Raw genomic sequence first — 16,154 nt, 5'->3', positions numbered from 1 at the left:
CCTTCATGCAGAAGAACATCAAACTAATGTTTGCTGTCATCGCATTCTTCACTTTGCTTGTATCTTACCTCTCTTACCTTTACCTTATGTTTCTGTTAATTATTAACTTTGGGAGGGCACTGTCTAGGACATAGTTGCATTACCCACTGTTTATTCTTAATCACTGCACAACTAATAACAATAACAGTGAAATTAAGCAGTCATTGTGGAGGTAAGGAATATATTGATATTTGAAAATAGAGTAATTTACAGGTCTAGCGTGTGTACATTAGAGCGTTGCTGTTCAACTCATCTGGCCCTTTTGGCTGGGCAAGCGTTGGTGGGCCAGTCTGTAGGTGCCCAGGGCCAGCCCATAGAGTGCTGTGTGCAATGTGCTCCCTGTATCATGTGCAGCATGCACAGGCCCTGCTTATGGGCTTGTGCTGCAGGTGATGTGTGGGCCAGAACCAGCACCCTGGGTGTGCTGCATGTGGCCCATGGACCAGCCCAGGAATGCTGACTTTGGGGCTGGTCTGGTTCAGGCTGTGCCAGAGCCAGTGGGCAGGGCCAGTTTAGTGGGGCACAGCATGCAGCATGTGCCCCATGCTAGCCCCATGCACTACCTGCTGTGCAAGCCCTAGAGTGTGCTGCAGGTGGCATATGAGCATGTGGCACTGGACTGTCTGTACAGGGGGCCAGTAGGATGTGTGTTGTGTGCAATGCCCTGTGCATTAGCTCCAGTATGGCCCAATCTGGACCAGTTCTGGAGCCACCAAGTGCAGCACCTGCAGCACTGGTTCCAGCCCACACACCAGAGCAACTCTACACACCATATGTAGTACGTGGGGTTGGTCTGGGACCCACAGGCCAAATCTGGCCTATGAGCGGTAGGTTTGATACCCCTGCAGTAGAGGCTGCTGAAGCTTTAATCTCCTTAAATTTATGGATTAATATTGTGTTACACAGGCATACCTCGTTTTATTGCGCTTCGCTTTATTGCGCTTTGCAGATATTGTGTTTTTTACAAATTGAAGGTTTGTGGCAACCCTGCGTCGAGCAAGTCTATTGGCGCCATTTTTCCATGATGGTTAGCATTTTTTTAGCAATAAAGTATTTTTTTAAATTAAATATGTACATTTTTTTAGACGTAATGCTATTGCACACTTAATAGACTACAGTATAGGGTAAACATAACTTTTATATGCACTGGGAAACCAAAAAATTTGTGTGACTCGCTTTATTGCAATATTCGCTTTATTGTGGTGGTCTGGAACCGAACCCGCCATATCTCCAAGGTATGCCTGTATATAAATTATACTCAGTCTCTAACATGCAGCAGAACCTTGCTGTGTTTCACTAGTGCTTGGGAGTAATAACTGACTGAATTACTTGTTAAAAAAAAATTCTTATGAAAAAAGCTTTTGTATCATATTGAAAAATATAGTGACCTTGAAGAGAACAACAGGCCAGCAATGCCTGTATCTGGCAAATTAGTTGAAATATTAATTCAAGAAAAATAATAAAATACTTTGAAGGTGGTGATATGATAAACTCTAACAAATATAATTTCCACAAGGGGAAAACATGTTTCACTAATCAAATAATTCTGTTAGAACTTGTGGAGTAGCAGATAAGATGGCACTCATTTACAAAAATGTATTTTGACTTTAAAAAGGCTAGTGAAAGTGTCCCTCACTATGGATATAAAAAAACCCCTGTAACTAATCAAAAGGTGAGAGGCACATTACTGCTATGGATCAAAAATTGGATAGGAGATGAAGACTAGCAGTAGGCTTTAACAGTCATTTTTTTTGTAGTAAAAAGTAGGCAATGGGCTGTCTCAAAACCCATGTGGAACCTTGTCTTATTTTATTGTTAAAATTTGCAGTTAACAGTATGTTATGTCAGTTACACAAGTCCAACTACAACCATAGTGAACTTCAGGGAGGGGTCTAGTTGCCCAAAGTGAATGCAGAGCTCTGGGGCAATGGAAGTTCAATGCTGATGAAGGCAAAGTCATATTTGTTGAAGGGGAGAATATGAACTTAAGGTTTATAAGTTTTAAGTTAACTATTTCAAACTGGAGGGCTTTAAACTAAGTTTACTGGGGAGTGAATACCAAGGCACTGAGGTAAGTGGGGAAGTGGGAGACCTGGAGAAAAAGCAAGCAGGAGAATGCAACAAGGGAGATGCTCTCATACTTGCTGAGAAATCAGGGCAATTGACTAGTTCCCTCAGGTGCTGGTACACAAATGCACAGAATCTGGGAAACAACCAAGAAGAATTGGAAGTCCTTGCACAGTTACAGAACTGTGATGTGATTGGAATAACAGAGACTTGTGGGGACAGCTTGGGTGACTGGCATACTGTCATGGATGGGTACAAACTGTTCAGGAAAGACAGGCAGGAGAGAAGAGGAGGACTTGCACTTTGTGTAAGAGAGCCGTATGATTGCTCAGCACTCCAGTATGAAATTGGAAATAGACCTGTTAAAAGTCACTGTGTTAAGTTAGAGGGGAGAGCAGCAAGGGTGATGTTGTAGTGGGTGTCTGCTATAAGCCACCAGACCAGGAGGAAGTGGTGGATGAGGCTTTCTTCAAACAGCTAACAGAAGCGTCTGGATCACAAGCCCTGGTTCTCATGGGAGACTTCAATCACCGTGACATCTGGTGGAAGGGCAATACAGCAGTGCGCAAGCAATCCAGGAAGTTTTTGGAAAGTGTTGGGGACAACTTCCTGGTACAAATGCTTCAGCAGCCACCTAGGAGCAGTGCTCTTCTTGACCCGCTGCTCACAAGCAGAGATGAATTGGTGGGGAACATAGTAGTGGATGACAATTTAGGCAGCAGTGACCATGAGAAGATTGAGATTGGGATCCTGAGGAAAGGACAGATGAAGGGCAGCAGAGTAAGGACCCTGGACTTACAAAAAGTAGACTTTGACTTGCTCAGGGAACTCATTGGCAGGATCCCCTGGGAAGCCAGACTGAGGTTGGAGAGGAGTCCAGGACAGCTGGCTGTACTTCAACAAAACCTTACTGAGAGTGCAGGAACTAACTATCCTGATGTACAGGAAGATTAAAAAATATGGCAGAAGACCAGCTTAGCTTAGCAAGGAACTCTTCAGTAAATGAAATCACAAAAAGGAAGCTTATAAGAAGTGGAAACTTGGACAAACAACTAGGGAGGAGTATAAGTGGATTGCTCGGGTATGCAGGGATGAAGTCAGGAAGGCCAAAGAGCAATTGGAGTTGCAACTAGCAAGGGAAGTGAAGGGTAGCAAGAAAGGTTTCTACCAGTATATTGGTAGCAAGAGGAGGATCAGGGAAAGTGTGGGTCTCTTCCTGAACAGGGGAGTTGATCTTATGACAAAGGATGCAGAAAAGGTTGAAGTGCTCAATGCCTTTTTCATCTCAGTCTTCACAGGCAAGATTAGCTCCCAGACTACTGTACTGGGCCGCACAGTTTGAGGTGGGGAGGTGAGCAGTCAATAGCAGTGAAAGAACAGGTTAGGGACTGTTTAGAAAAGCTGGACATATAAAAGTCTATGGGGCCAGATGGGATGCACCTGAAGGTGCTGAGGGAGTTGGCTGATGAGATTGCAAAGCCTTTGGCCATCATCTTTGAAAATTCATGGAGATCAGGAGAAGTCCTGTATGATTGGAAAAGGGCAAACATAGTTCCCATATTAAAGAAAGGGGAAAAAGGAGGATCCAGGCAACTCTAGACCAGCCAGCCTCACCTCAGTCCTTGGAACAATCATGGAGCAGATGCTCCAGGAATCTATTCCTAAGCACTTGGGCAGAGAAGAAGGTGATTAGGAGCAGTTGGCATGGATTCATTAAGGGCAAATCATGCCTGACCAACCTGATTGCCTTCTATGATGACACGACTGGCTCTGTGGACATAGGGAGACCAATGGATGTGGTATATCTTGATTTTAGCAAAGCTTTTGGTATGGTCTCCTACAACATGCTTGCAGGCAAGCTAAGAAGTATGGGATGGATGGACCGACCGTAACGTAGATAGAAAACTGGCAGGAGCATTGGGCTTAGAGGGTAGTAGTCAATGACTCAAAGTCTAGTTGGCAGCTGGGATAAGTGGAGTGCCCCAGGGCTCAGTCTTTGGGCTGGTTTTGTTTAGTACCTTCATCAGTGACCTGAAAGGTAGGATAGAGTTGCACCCTCAACAAGTTTGCAGATGATACCAAGCTGGGTGGAGTAGTAGATATGCTGGAGGGTAGGGCTAGGATCCAGAGTGACCTAGACAAATTGGAAGTTTGGGCCAAAAGAAATCTCATGAGGTTCAACAAGGACAAGCGCAAAATCCTTTACTTAGGATGCAACAGTTCCATGCATCAGTACAGGCTGGGGGCTGATTGACTGGGCAGCAGCTCTGCAGAAAAAAACCTGGGGGTTACAATGGACAATAAGCTGAATATGAACCAGCAGCTTGCCCTTGTTGCCAAGAAGGATAACGGCATACTGGGTTGCACTGGCAGGTGCGTTGCCAGTGGGTCAGGGAAAGTGATTCTTTCCCTCTATTCAGCACCTCTATTTGAGCAGGGGGTTGGACTAGATGACCTGCTGAGGTCCCTTCAGACCCTAATTTTCTATGATTTTGTGATCATTGGGAGCTACAGGTTCTCCCCATTTCAACACAATAAAGAGATGTTCAATAAGATTTGCAGATAAGATAAAATTAAGGGAAGTAAATTTTTGCTAAACCTGTATTTTGCTGAATAACATGCATCCTAGGGTAATAAGGAGATTTGCTTTAAAAAAACTTTTTCCCAATTTGTCAAGGGCTTTAATAGTCTTGGACAATGAAGATACTGTACTTAGAAGGCAAATATCCTGTAATCATCTTTTTAAACCAAGTCATAGAATCATAGAAGTAGGGTCGGAAGGGACCTTATAGATCTTCAAGTCCGACCCCCTGCCAGGGCAGAAGAAAAAACTGGGCTCAGATGATCCTAGCTAGATAGATAGGCATCAAGCCTCCTCTTAAAGACCCCCAGGGTAGGAGCCAGCACCACTTCCCTTGGAAGTTGGTTCCAGACCCTAGCCGCCCTAACTGTGAAGTAGTTCTTAAGGATGTCTAATCTAAACCTACTCTCCAACAACTTGTGGCCGTTATTCCTTGTTATAGGTGTAGTGTAACTATCACACTTGGTTTAAATAAGGAAAGGAGGATTATCGGCAGTTAAGAACCTAGAAGAATAATTTCTGTCCCTAGAAAAATGTTTTGTATAAAACTTCTGTAGTACTTCATGGTTTCATAGTAGGTAGGGTCAGAAGGGACCTGAGCAGATCATCAAGTCTGACACCCTGCCCTGGGCAGGAAAGAATGCTGGGTTCAAACAACCCTGGCTAGGTGATTGTCTAGCCTCTTTTTGAAGACCCCCAGGGTAGGAGCGAGCACCACTTCCCTTGGAAGTTGGTTGCAGATTCTAGCCACCCTGATTGTGAATTAGTGCCTCCTGATATCTAGCCTAAATCTACCTTCTGCCAGCTTGTGACCATTATTTCTAGTCACTCTTGGTAGTGCTTGGGGGAACAGGGACTCCCCCATAGCCTGCTGGTCCCCCTTGGCCAGTTTGTAGATGGCCGCCAGATCTCCTCTCAGCCTTCTCTTGTGGAGGCTGAAGAGGTTCAGGTCCTCTAGCCACTGCTCATAGGGCCGCCTTGCTGCCTCCTGATTGTGCGAGTGGCCCTCCTCTGGACCCTCTCGATGCTGTCCACATCCCTCCTGAAGTGCGGTGCCCAGAACTGGACTCAGTACTTCAACTGCGGCCTGACCAGTGTTGCATAGATGGGGAGGATCACCTCCTTGGACCTGCTTGTGATGCATAGATTCATAGACGTAGGGTCGGAAGGGACCTTGCAGATCATCAAGTCCGACCCCCTGCCCTGGACAGGAGAGAAAACTGAGCTCAAATGACCCCAGCCAGGTAGACGTTAAACCTCCTCTTAAAGACCCCCAGGGTAGGAGCCATCACCACTTCCCTTGGACGTTGGTTGCAGATCCTAGTTGCCCTGACTGAGGTGGTGCCTTCAGATGTCTAGTCTAAACCTACTCTCTAACAACTTGTGGCCGTTATTCCTTGTTACCCCAGAGGGCGCTAGGGGGAAGAAAGTCTCCCAAACCCTACTGGTCCGCCCCTAGTGAGTTTATAGACGGCCACCAGGTCCCCCCTCACCCAGAATAGCGCTTGGGTTTGGATTCCTGTTTTCACCAAAAATAGGTATAAATTTCCTTTGCAAAATGTTAACATCATCTGGAAATGGTCTTCTGATGGGGAATTTGCAGATGGTGTGATTAAAGACAGAACAACTGTAGAATAACAAATGTGTCAGAGGTAAAATTAGACATGTAACAGGGCCTTTTTATAAATTCTGCAATATAATAGAACAGTACACTATATTAGACCAGGAAATTGCAAGTATGTGAGAAAATTATTGCATATATGAAGCACTGAATTTTCAAAAGGACTGTGCAGCAGGGTGTGTGTGTGTGTGTGTGTGTGTGTTGAATATGCATTGCTTTCCCAAAAGTAGAAGGTTTTAGACTTGGAGGACAATTTTGTTAAGTTTTTAGCTTAATGGTTAAAACAGTTACGCTTGTGCACAGGGTATGAAGAACTTGCAGAAAATGCAAGTAGGGATAAAAAGGAAGTAGTATATGTAGAACTGTCCTTGTTAGGGGATAGGCATTATCAGTCACATGGTGCTCCCTTTGTTTGGCTGATCTGTGCACACGCTATTGGGATACTGTCTGTGAAGCCATATCCTTAATGAGCTTGTTATTCCAAGTAAGAAAGTACAGACTTCAGTTCTTAGCAAGAAAAGCTCAGCCAGGCTTATTGTTCACGCACAGCCTAGACACTTTGGCTAACTGGTACACGCACAGCCTAGATATCATAGCTAATTGGTACACACGGTGCTAGCTAGGTCATTTGCAGGTATGGTACAACCATGTACGTAACCCCAAAGCCTAGTATAAAGCATCCCGTGTTTCTAGGCCCCTTTATATACATGAATCACCAAACTTTATATTGCAGAATACACATCCTAATTCCCACCAATTACTAAAATACACTTAGATGAAGATCATCCGCATCATGCTTCTCATCAATTATGCAGTCTTCATACCAGATATGGACACCCGTGGCCAGGTAGCTCTTATCTTTGTTTTGGTGTTTGGTACTGGTCTTATCAATTTGCTGTCTGTCTATTGGCCTTGGAGGCTCCTCTAAAATTAATAAGCTGCTTTCCAGTATATCTGTGCAAGCCATGTATGATATACCTGGTTTGTCGCATGCTGACCAGAGATATTTTTCAAAGTAGACATTTATCTCTTTAGAAACAAAGTCTTAAATATTTTGTCACTTGCATATAAACCACTCAAGTGAACTAACCAGGTACTTTAATTAGAGTTCTATGAAGGACCTGCTTTTATTTTGTTTTGTTTTATTTTTGAAAGCTTGTGAAGTTTTATCTGTTTTGACACATCTAGTACAGAGTGGTCACTGAATGCCTATTGGTTCTTTTTATATAAGAGAACTAAAACAATATTTGTGTAACCATCTATTAGGTTAGGAATTAGGCTAATCGTTGACTCTTCTTTTGAGTTAATTAAATAAAGTGGATATATTAAAAATTTGCTTTGAGCTCCGGACAGGTTTACCATTTGGTAGAAATCCTTGTTAAAAGTATCCTATTGTTTGCCCTTTTTCTCTGCTTGCTTTTCCAGTGGTAGTGGTAGTGCAGTTAAAAGCCTTGGGAGAAGAGTGAGGGAATATGGGACAGTATTTTCAAACCTTGTTTTTTCATCATGGGGATCAGAAACATATAGATAACAAAGTAGAAACTAAAACAATTAGAAGAGGGGAATCTTTAGAGGTAAGCAAGATACATCCTTTGTTTCAGTCTTTTGACCATATGTGTAGATTGGTTGGTTGGTAGAGTTACAATTCAAATTAGGATAAATGTTTAAAGGCTGTAGGCAACGGTATCTTTTATTTCCATGATATTCACACAGAATTCTGAAATTAGTGACCCTGGTATGTGCAATGAAAGAAGGGGAATAGAAAATGAAATAACTGCGTATATTGTTGCTGTTTAATTGTTGCCCTGACGAAGTATGGACAGCTGAAATATTGTTAGGAACCTACATTTACAGTAAAAATAAAATGCCTAATAACTACCTGGATTGTTTGGGTAAAGGATCTCTCTGAACATGTTGCCATTTCTCCTTGTGCCTTACCTATAACATAAAACAATGGTAAAAATAATTTTCATAGCCTGCTTTTTTGCCACATTTAATATATTGTGAAGAAATGTATACTGTGTGTTTGTGTTCAAAGTTTGTAATATTCAGCTAAAAACAAAAAATTGAAGCCAGCATACGATATATGGCTTTCTCAACATTCCTGTTGGGTAGGAGAGAAAAATAGAACCAGTTACTTTTCCCTTAAGTTCAGATCATATTTTTTTTCTTTATCAAGTTATTTTTTTTCTGATAATGCAAATGCTTTATGGAACTGTTCCTTTGCAATCTGTACTTCTGCATTGTGCTGTATTACTTTCATAACAAGTTGCATTGTTTTTGTACAAACTATAGCAAATAAACTTAAGTTCAAGTAGAGACAAGCATGTCTCTTGGTTCCTACCATTATATCCCAGAACTAAAGCAGAAAGGAGCCTAAAAAGTAGGAGTGTGCAAAATTTAACCAACTGTACTGTTTTGAAGCTGTTTTGACATGTTTCAAGCTTGTAACAGTGAAACTGAGATAAACACCTTCGAAGTTAAATAAGGGCACTCAAAATGTTTGGAAAGTTTCAAAATATTTAGAGTTTCGAAGCTGGCGGGTGGCAGGAGGCAGGGGAGATCCAGGGCTGTGGGCTGAGTGGCTCTGCAGGTCTGTGGAGCTCAGTCCAGTGGTGGGAGGCGGAGCACAGCCCTGGCTTTGCCCACCTCCCACTGCCGAGCTGAGCTCAATGGGGCTCCACAGCCACTTGGAGCGCAGCCCTGTGGTGGGAGGCTAGCAGCGCCAGGGATGTGCTCCACCTCCTGCCACTGGGATGAGCTCTATGGGGCTCCTCAGCCGCTTGGAGCACAGCCAGGCAGCAGGCAGAGCCAGGGCTGCTCTCCGATTGGCTCCGCCAGCTCCATGGAGTGCAGCCTGGCGGTGGGAGGAGGGCAGAGCTAGGGCTATGCTCCATGGAGCCTGGCCCTGGGTGCGGGTTGCATACAGCGCCAGTCCTGGCAGCCACCTGTCATCTGGCACAGATCCAGTGGCCTGCACCCCTAGGAGGAGTCTGGCACTCTGGTGCTTTTCTGCGCGCCAGATAACAGGAAGCTGCCACTGCCAGCAAGTGCCAAGTTTTGCTTTTGCCAGTTTGAGGTGCCTCTGAACCTATCCCCTTGAAACTTGGCAGGCTTCGTGCCCTCTGAAGGGGCTACCATTCCTGTAATTTTCATCCGAATCAGGCAAGAAATGACAATGTTTTGTGCATTTTCATGATTTCCCATTATAGCCGATGGGCAAAATGTCAAAACATGTCGAAACAGCGAAAGAGTTTTGGTGACATGAAACCAGGGCGGTGCTTTGAAATGAAATGACAAAACAAAACACTCTCCCTTTGAAACAGACATTGAAACGAAATGATGGTGTTTCACACAGCCCTACTACAAAGCTGTCTTGTGTAGTTCGTGGAACAATCTCCTCTTCATTTCAGAAATATTATGCAGAAATGGAAGAGGTTTTTTTTCATAAATTAGCATAGTACATTCTTGCAAAAACACTTGGATCCAAGAGTTAGTAAAGCAGCTGGCACAACCAGGCGTCTGGCTACTGACCATGTTGTCAGGTGCACTATGAGCCATTCTAGAGTTTACCAAATATTTTTATGAGGTGCTTGGGCCTCATTATTAACAAGTATATTTTCTTGTAAAATGGGATTGCTTATAATTGTATTTTGCTAATAAATACTGTATTACTGCAGTTATTTAATTGAGCTTTATTACCACAATCCCTTGTTTGCCTGTAACATAAGTAATTTTAAATAGTTGAATATTATTTTATATTTTGGTCTATGTAACAAACCTGAAGCAATTTATCCAGCAAGAAGGGAAAAAACATTTAATGCGTCTTCTCTGTGTTGTGTGGTATTTTTACTTTTTCTGCTCTGTATCCAGGATGTGTTTTTGGCTGATTCATGTTTATGACTCTCAGCTGGAGTTGTAGAAGGGAGAATTAGCTAAAATGAAGATTATTTGTCAGTAATTCATGGCTTTGAAAAAAAATCTACTTCACATACACAAGCATTTTTACACAGAGTTCCTTTATTTATTTATTTATTTATTTTTACAAAAATATTAGGGTGGAACAAATTAAATGTAAATCATAGAATCATAGAAGTCGGGTCGGAAGGGACCTTGTAGATCTTCAAGTCCGACCCCCTGCCTGGGCAGGAGAAAAACTGGGCTCAGATGACTCCAGCCAGGTAGGCTTCAAGCCTCTTCTTAAAGACCCCCAGGGTAGGAGCCAGCACCACTTCCCTAGGAAGTTGGTTCCAGCTCCTAGCCGTCCTAACTGTGAAGTAGTTCTTACGGATGTCTCATCTAAACTTATTCTCCAACAACTTATGGATGTTATTCTTTGTTATGCTGGGGGGCGCTAGGGGGAACAAGATCTCTCCCAAACTCTTCTGGTCCCCCCTAGTGAGTTTATAGATGGTCACCAGGTCCCCCCTCAGCCTTCTGTTGTGAAGGCTGAACAGGTTCAGGTCCTGCAGGCTGTTGTTGTAGGGTCTGCCCTGTTCTCCCTGGATCATGTGGGTGGCCCTCCTCTGGACCCTCTCAATGTTGTCCACATCCCTCCTGAAGTGAGGCGCACAGAACTGGACACAGTACTCCAGCTGTGGCCTGACCAGTGTCGCGTAGAGGGGGAGGATCACCTCCTTGGCCCTACTTAAGATGCACCTGTGGATGCACAACACAGTCCGGTTAGCCCTGCCAACCATGACCTTGCATTGTCGGCCCACATTCATCTTGGAGTCAATAATGACTCCAAGATCCCTTTCTGCCTCCGTGCTCTCAAGAAGGGAGTTTCCCATCTTCTAAGTGTTCTGCTAGTTACTACTGCCCAAGTGCAGCACCCTGCACTTGTCAGGATTGAAGTGCATCCTGTTCTTGCTAGCCCACCCCTGTAACCTATCCAAGTCTTGCTGCAGTCTTCCCCTCCCTACTAGCGTGCTCACCTCACCCCAAATTTTGGTATCATCAGCAAATTCAAACAGGTTGCTTTTCACCCTGTCGTCCAAATTGCTGATAAGGAAATTGAACAGCGCGGGCCCAAGGACCGAGCCCTGGGGGACTCGGCTGCCCACTTCCCCCCAGGTCAAATATGACCTGTCCACCACAACTCTCTGAGCGCGACTCTTCAGCCAATCTGCAATCTATCTGACTGTGTAGGTATGAATGCCACAGTTGCCTAGTAGTTTTTTAATGAGGATGGGGTGTGAGACGGTGTCAAAGGCCTTGCTGAAGTCCAGAAAGACTACATCCATGGCGACACCTGCATCCAGTGCTTTTGTGACCTTGTCACCAGGTAGATAAATTATTAATAAAAATCAGTGATTTTAATTACTTAAAAAAAGTAGATGTTTTCTCTAATTCTCCCTCTCTCTCTTTTAATATAGAAAAGCATAAATCATGAAACTCAGATTTTTTTTATAGTTGCCTTTTGATTGTTCCTATTTTACTGAAAGGTCTTAATGGGTATAACAAATATAGGTCTTAACATATTTTGTTTAACAATTATATTTCATTTTAAAGAGATTTATTTCTACAAGAAAAAATATAAGATAATGGTATAATAGCTTAATTTATTTAACAAACCTCTATTTTTATAATTGAAGAATATACATAGAAAAGTGTGATGGAAACAAGGAATATAGCTGCATCATTTAAGGAATATATGACATTTTATTTTGAAGTTTATTCTCATCTCAGTTTAAGGGAATTTACATAGTGGTAAAATAAAATATAAAGAATGCTTTATCTTTGCCCTTTAACATTTAACCTTAATGGCATGCATTCCAACTCGAGGCATAAGAACATGAGTGCCCTACTGGGTCAGACTAGGGTCCATTTAGCTCAGTATTCTGGCTCCACCAATGGCAGAAATGGATATTATAGAGCGGGGGTGTCAAATGCACTCCCATGGGCTGGATGAGTGACATGGGGCTTGTCCGCAGGCCAGGTGCCCACTGTGGCACTTCCAGTTTCTCTAAGTCCCCGTTGCTTGGGGCAAAGCAGCCTGTGCTGCTGACCCCCCACAGCCCTGGGGGCATAACAGGCTGTGCGGGGCTGTGCAGAACCCACTTCCCTGTAGAGGGACACCCCAGACACGGCGTGAGAAGTGGCAGCCGGGGCTGCTTAATTAATTGGCATATTTTATTATCCAGCATCCAATACAATACCTACAAGGCAGTTGGTAAAAGCAAATCATTTTCTAGCCATCAGTGGCTTTTATAGTGGGAGAGCCTTGACCTTGATCTCTCTAGAGTTAGTTATCCTTTATTCGGTGTCCTCCTTGGCATTCACCATTATTGTTTAGAGATGGCAGAGGAAACATCTCCACCCTGTTCAGCAAACATTAATAGGCAGTACGAGGAGAATGGGAAAACTTGTTTGGTACCAGTGGGAGATGTACAATAAGAAATAGCGATAATCCTTTTTGCATTTAGTTTCAAGTGGGCAGCCAACTCTCTTCTTCATTCTTAGGTTAACATTTATAAAATTGGGAAAGAGATCAGTAAAAGAATCAGCTGCCACTATTTTGAAGACAACTGAGGGAGATTGAGCAGCTTGCAGGCTTGTATGTGGGAAATCCAGTACCTGACGTTTTGTTGTTGAAGGCATTTTAAAATTGGCATAGTGGGTAACCAAGATTTTCTGTATATTATGTTCGAAGAGTAGAACATCTGATACGCTTTTACCTGTAGTAAGGTTGAATTGTTGTTATATCCAGATTGTCCCAGGAGATGTCTGAGTGGTAAGGGTTGTTTTGTTTTTTTACAATATCTTCTATTGTACTAGCTTTATAGATGGGAGAAATGTTTGACAAGTTTTTGGGCAAAAAACACCTCTCTTCACGTCTGGGGAAAAGAAGTTGTCCATATCTTTCCCAAACCTGTGAAGAAGGGTGCTTTGGGTCCAGAATCCCGTCAAACATTTCTCCCAGCTTTACAGGTGGTGCAATAAAACATACTGCAAACCCCCCCCCCAACCTTACTGCCTGAAGATTTTTAGTGCTTCCAGTCTTGTGTTGTGAATTTAAAACTAAATTATTTTATCTTGCAGTTTTATAATTTGTTTGCATTTATAGTTCTTAAAACTAATTTCAACTCTCTCTCATACTTTTTTTTCCTTTGTTATAGGGGTAAAAAAGGTGGTTGCTGTAATGCCTCCCTCCAAACCCTTATTCTTTTCTTGTATTCCCAAAATCTGATGCATTTCTGAACACATTGTACCAATCTTGTTAATTGGGGTTTCTGCATTTTTCTCTTATGTGATTTATGGGCATTGGCAATTTGATAGAGTTTTCTGGATTTCATTTTCTGACAGATTAGCTAACAGAGTTCAGAGAAAGTGTAGACAAATCTCTTCGTTGACCAGTTGGAATGATTAGATTTTGCGTCATATTAGTAGCTCTGAATTCATATTTTCATTCAGCTTTAGAAACAAGAATCATTGCCTTACTATTTTCTGGTGTCCTAAAGTCATTGGACACTACAGTGCTTTGCTGAATCTACTTACTGGTTCCATTTAATTCACTTCAGATTTCTTTCTGTGCATTTGTATGGCCTATAGAGAATGCTTGCTTTGTTAGGCCAGCTTTTTGGTTCATAATACTTCCTGGAGCTGACAGCAAGGGAATGTGTTTCTGAATGCATCTGAATCGTGTAGCAAGCTGCTGGTTTCTTTTTACCTCAGCATGCTGTCTGAGCTTTTTGTTGATGTAGGAAAATCTGTCTGGTATGAATTGAAATACTTTCATAACATGCATTGCACCCTGAAACAAGGCCTGTTCTGCTTTTTAAGCCCATGGTCCTCATATTTATTTCTTATGAAGCATTCCAGCCTGCATTGATACCAGTATGCAAATTTCTGTCAGTTTTAAGTTCTTTGCCATTGATTGTCCTTATAGTCTTCTCAGTTTGGACAGAACTTTAGATCTATTAGTGAGTTTTGTGTAAAGTCAACAAAGTTCAGGATGTCTGAGGCCATTTATATTTCTAGATTGTATAGATGTTGTGCTATAGAACTCTGTTTTTTTTTTGTTTGTGGAGCCTGCCTCAAATGCTTGTGGACAGTAGGTTTTGCATCCCAATCACCTTTTTATAGTACTGACTTAATTCCATATCAGTAGTGCCGTGTCAGTTGTTAACAGTGTAGACACAGGGCTTTTTGGAAGGTAAATTGTAGAAGGCAAAGGACTTATCCCCTAATAACTGGTGATTTGAATGTATAATGCGCTTTCTCAAGCAGATCTAGTTCCTGAGTTCAGTGTCAATAAAGTAATTATAAAATAGAATAAATGTGTACTGTGGATTCTTTTTCTTTCAAATGCAAATGAACACCAGTTAGTAAACAGTGAATTTTTGGGGACTTTGATTTATAACTGGTCAACAGCAAAAAAAGCCCCAGTTTGGCTCCGGAGCAGCGAGACACATGCAGGTGAAAGTTTGCTGTGCCCCTGCTCCCCCGAAGCCCCTCAGAGACCCCCCCAGCAGCCACGGAGCCCCCCGCCGACCCCCAGCACAGCCCGAGGCAAGCGGGGCCCGTGATGAGAGGGGGTTAACCCCTCACTGAGTGGGAGGAGGCGTCTGAGTGGAGCCGGGCCAGGTCAAGCCCCGCCCAGGCCCCTGCTTTGCCCATTCCCCTTGCCTGAGAGCAGCTTTCCCTGACGGCGGGCCCACTGCACATGCGCGCAGTTTAAAAGGGCCCACCAACAGCAAAAAAAAGCCCCGGTTAGGCTCTGGAGCAGCGAGAGATGCACAGGTGAAAGCTCGCTGTGCCTCCGCTGCCCCGAAGCCCCCCCCCCCCGGGCCCGTGGTGGGAGGGGGTTAACCCCTCACTGAGTGGGAGGAGGCAGCTGAGTGGAGCTGGGCGGGGTCAAGCCCCGCCCAGGCCCCTGCTTCACCCAGCGCCCCATTGAGCCACACGAACAAGCTGTGCAAACAGGCACAGGTGCACTTGCCTGGCAGTGCGTGGGTTAGCGTGACGTTCATGCAGGAGGGCGCATGGGAGGGCCTGAGACCTTGCCTGCGAACCCCCCAGGGTAGACAGTCCCAGCTGTAGCCAGCCTACCAGAGGCATGACATGGATGGGCACGCGTCGCACCCTGAGGGTCCCCTCGGTCTCTGCGCCCGGCCCCCCTGGCACCTCAGAGGTGACCACCCAGACGGAGCCCATGGTTCCGGGCTCCATGCAGATGGAGCCCCTGGCTCTCAGCTGCGCGGGCTGCCTGTTCCTTTTTCAGACTCCGGCGGCCGGGAGCACAGCCACCTCCCCATGTGGGGTCTGCTCCCTTTTGGGGTCTCTGGCGCGCCAGCTGGAGGAGCTCCAGGCCACAGTCCAGAGACTGCGTGTCATCAGGGACTGTGAGCAGGAGATTGACTCCTACTGCCAGGCCCTTCTACCCTGGGAGCCGGAGGGTAGACCACGGTCTCCCTCCAGGACAAGGGAGGACTCCAGGACCTCCCATTCTGTCCAGTCGGGGGCATGGACGAAAGTGGGGCCATAAGGCCTGTCGCACCAAGGCCCCTGCCCTGCCGGAGCTTAGCAACAGATACACACCTCTTGCTGCTCCAGCAGAGCCTGCTGAGTTGCCAGCTCCCACAGGCAACACAGGCTCAACTGTAGCTACCGTCCCTGCTCTCCCCAAGACAAAACGTAATGTGTTTGTTGTGCAAGACTCCATCCTGAGGGGGACTGAGGGGACAATCTGCCGCTCTGACCTCTTAGCCCAGGAAGTCTGCTGCTTCCCGGGGGCCTGTATCCAGGACATTGTGGAGAAGATCCAGCCCAAAGACCACTGTCCTATGCTCCTTATTCATATGGGTACCAATGACATGGCTCTGAGTGCTCCCAGCCAGTTCA

General features: G+C 44.5%; 1 protein-coding gene across 4 annotated transcripts in view; it reads left to right on the top strand.

The window, feature by feature from the left end:
- The window catches only part of TDRD3 (tudor domain containing 3), a 224,449-nt gene that overhangs the window by 145,274 nt on the left and 63,021 nt on the right, over positions 1–16,154 (top strand). The gene's annotated exons all lie outside the window — the stretch shown is intronic.

This window comes from Crocodylus siamensis, chromosome 1 (assembly GCF_052110815.1).
Source record: "Crocodylus siamensis isolate JL-2025a chromosome 1, ASM5211081v1, whole genome shotgun sequence".
NCBI classification, from domain to species: domain Eukaryota; kingdom Metazoa; phylum Chordata; order Crocodylia; family Crocodylidae; genus Crocodylus; species Crocodylus siamensis.
This window is presented reverse-complemented; position numbering and strand designations above follow the sequence as displayed.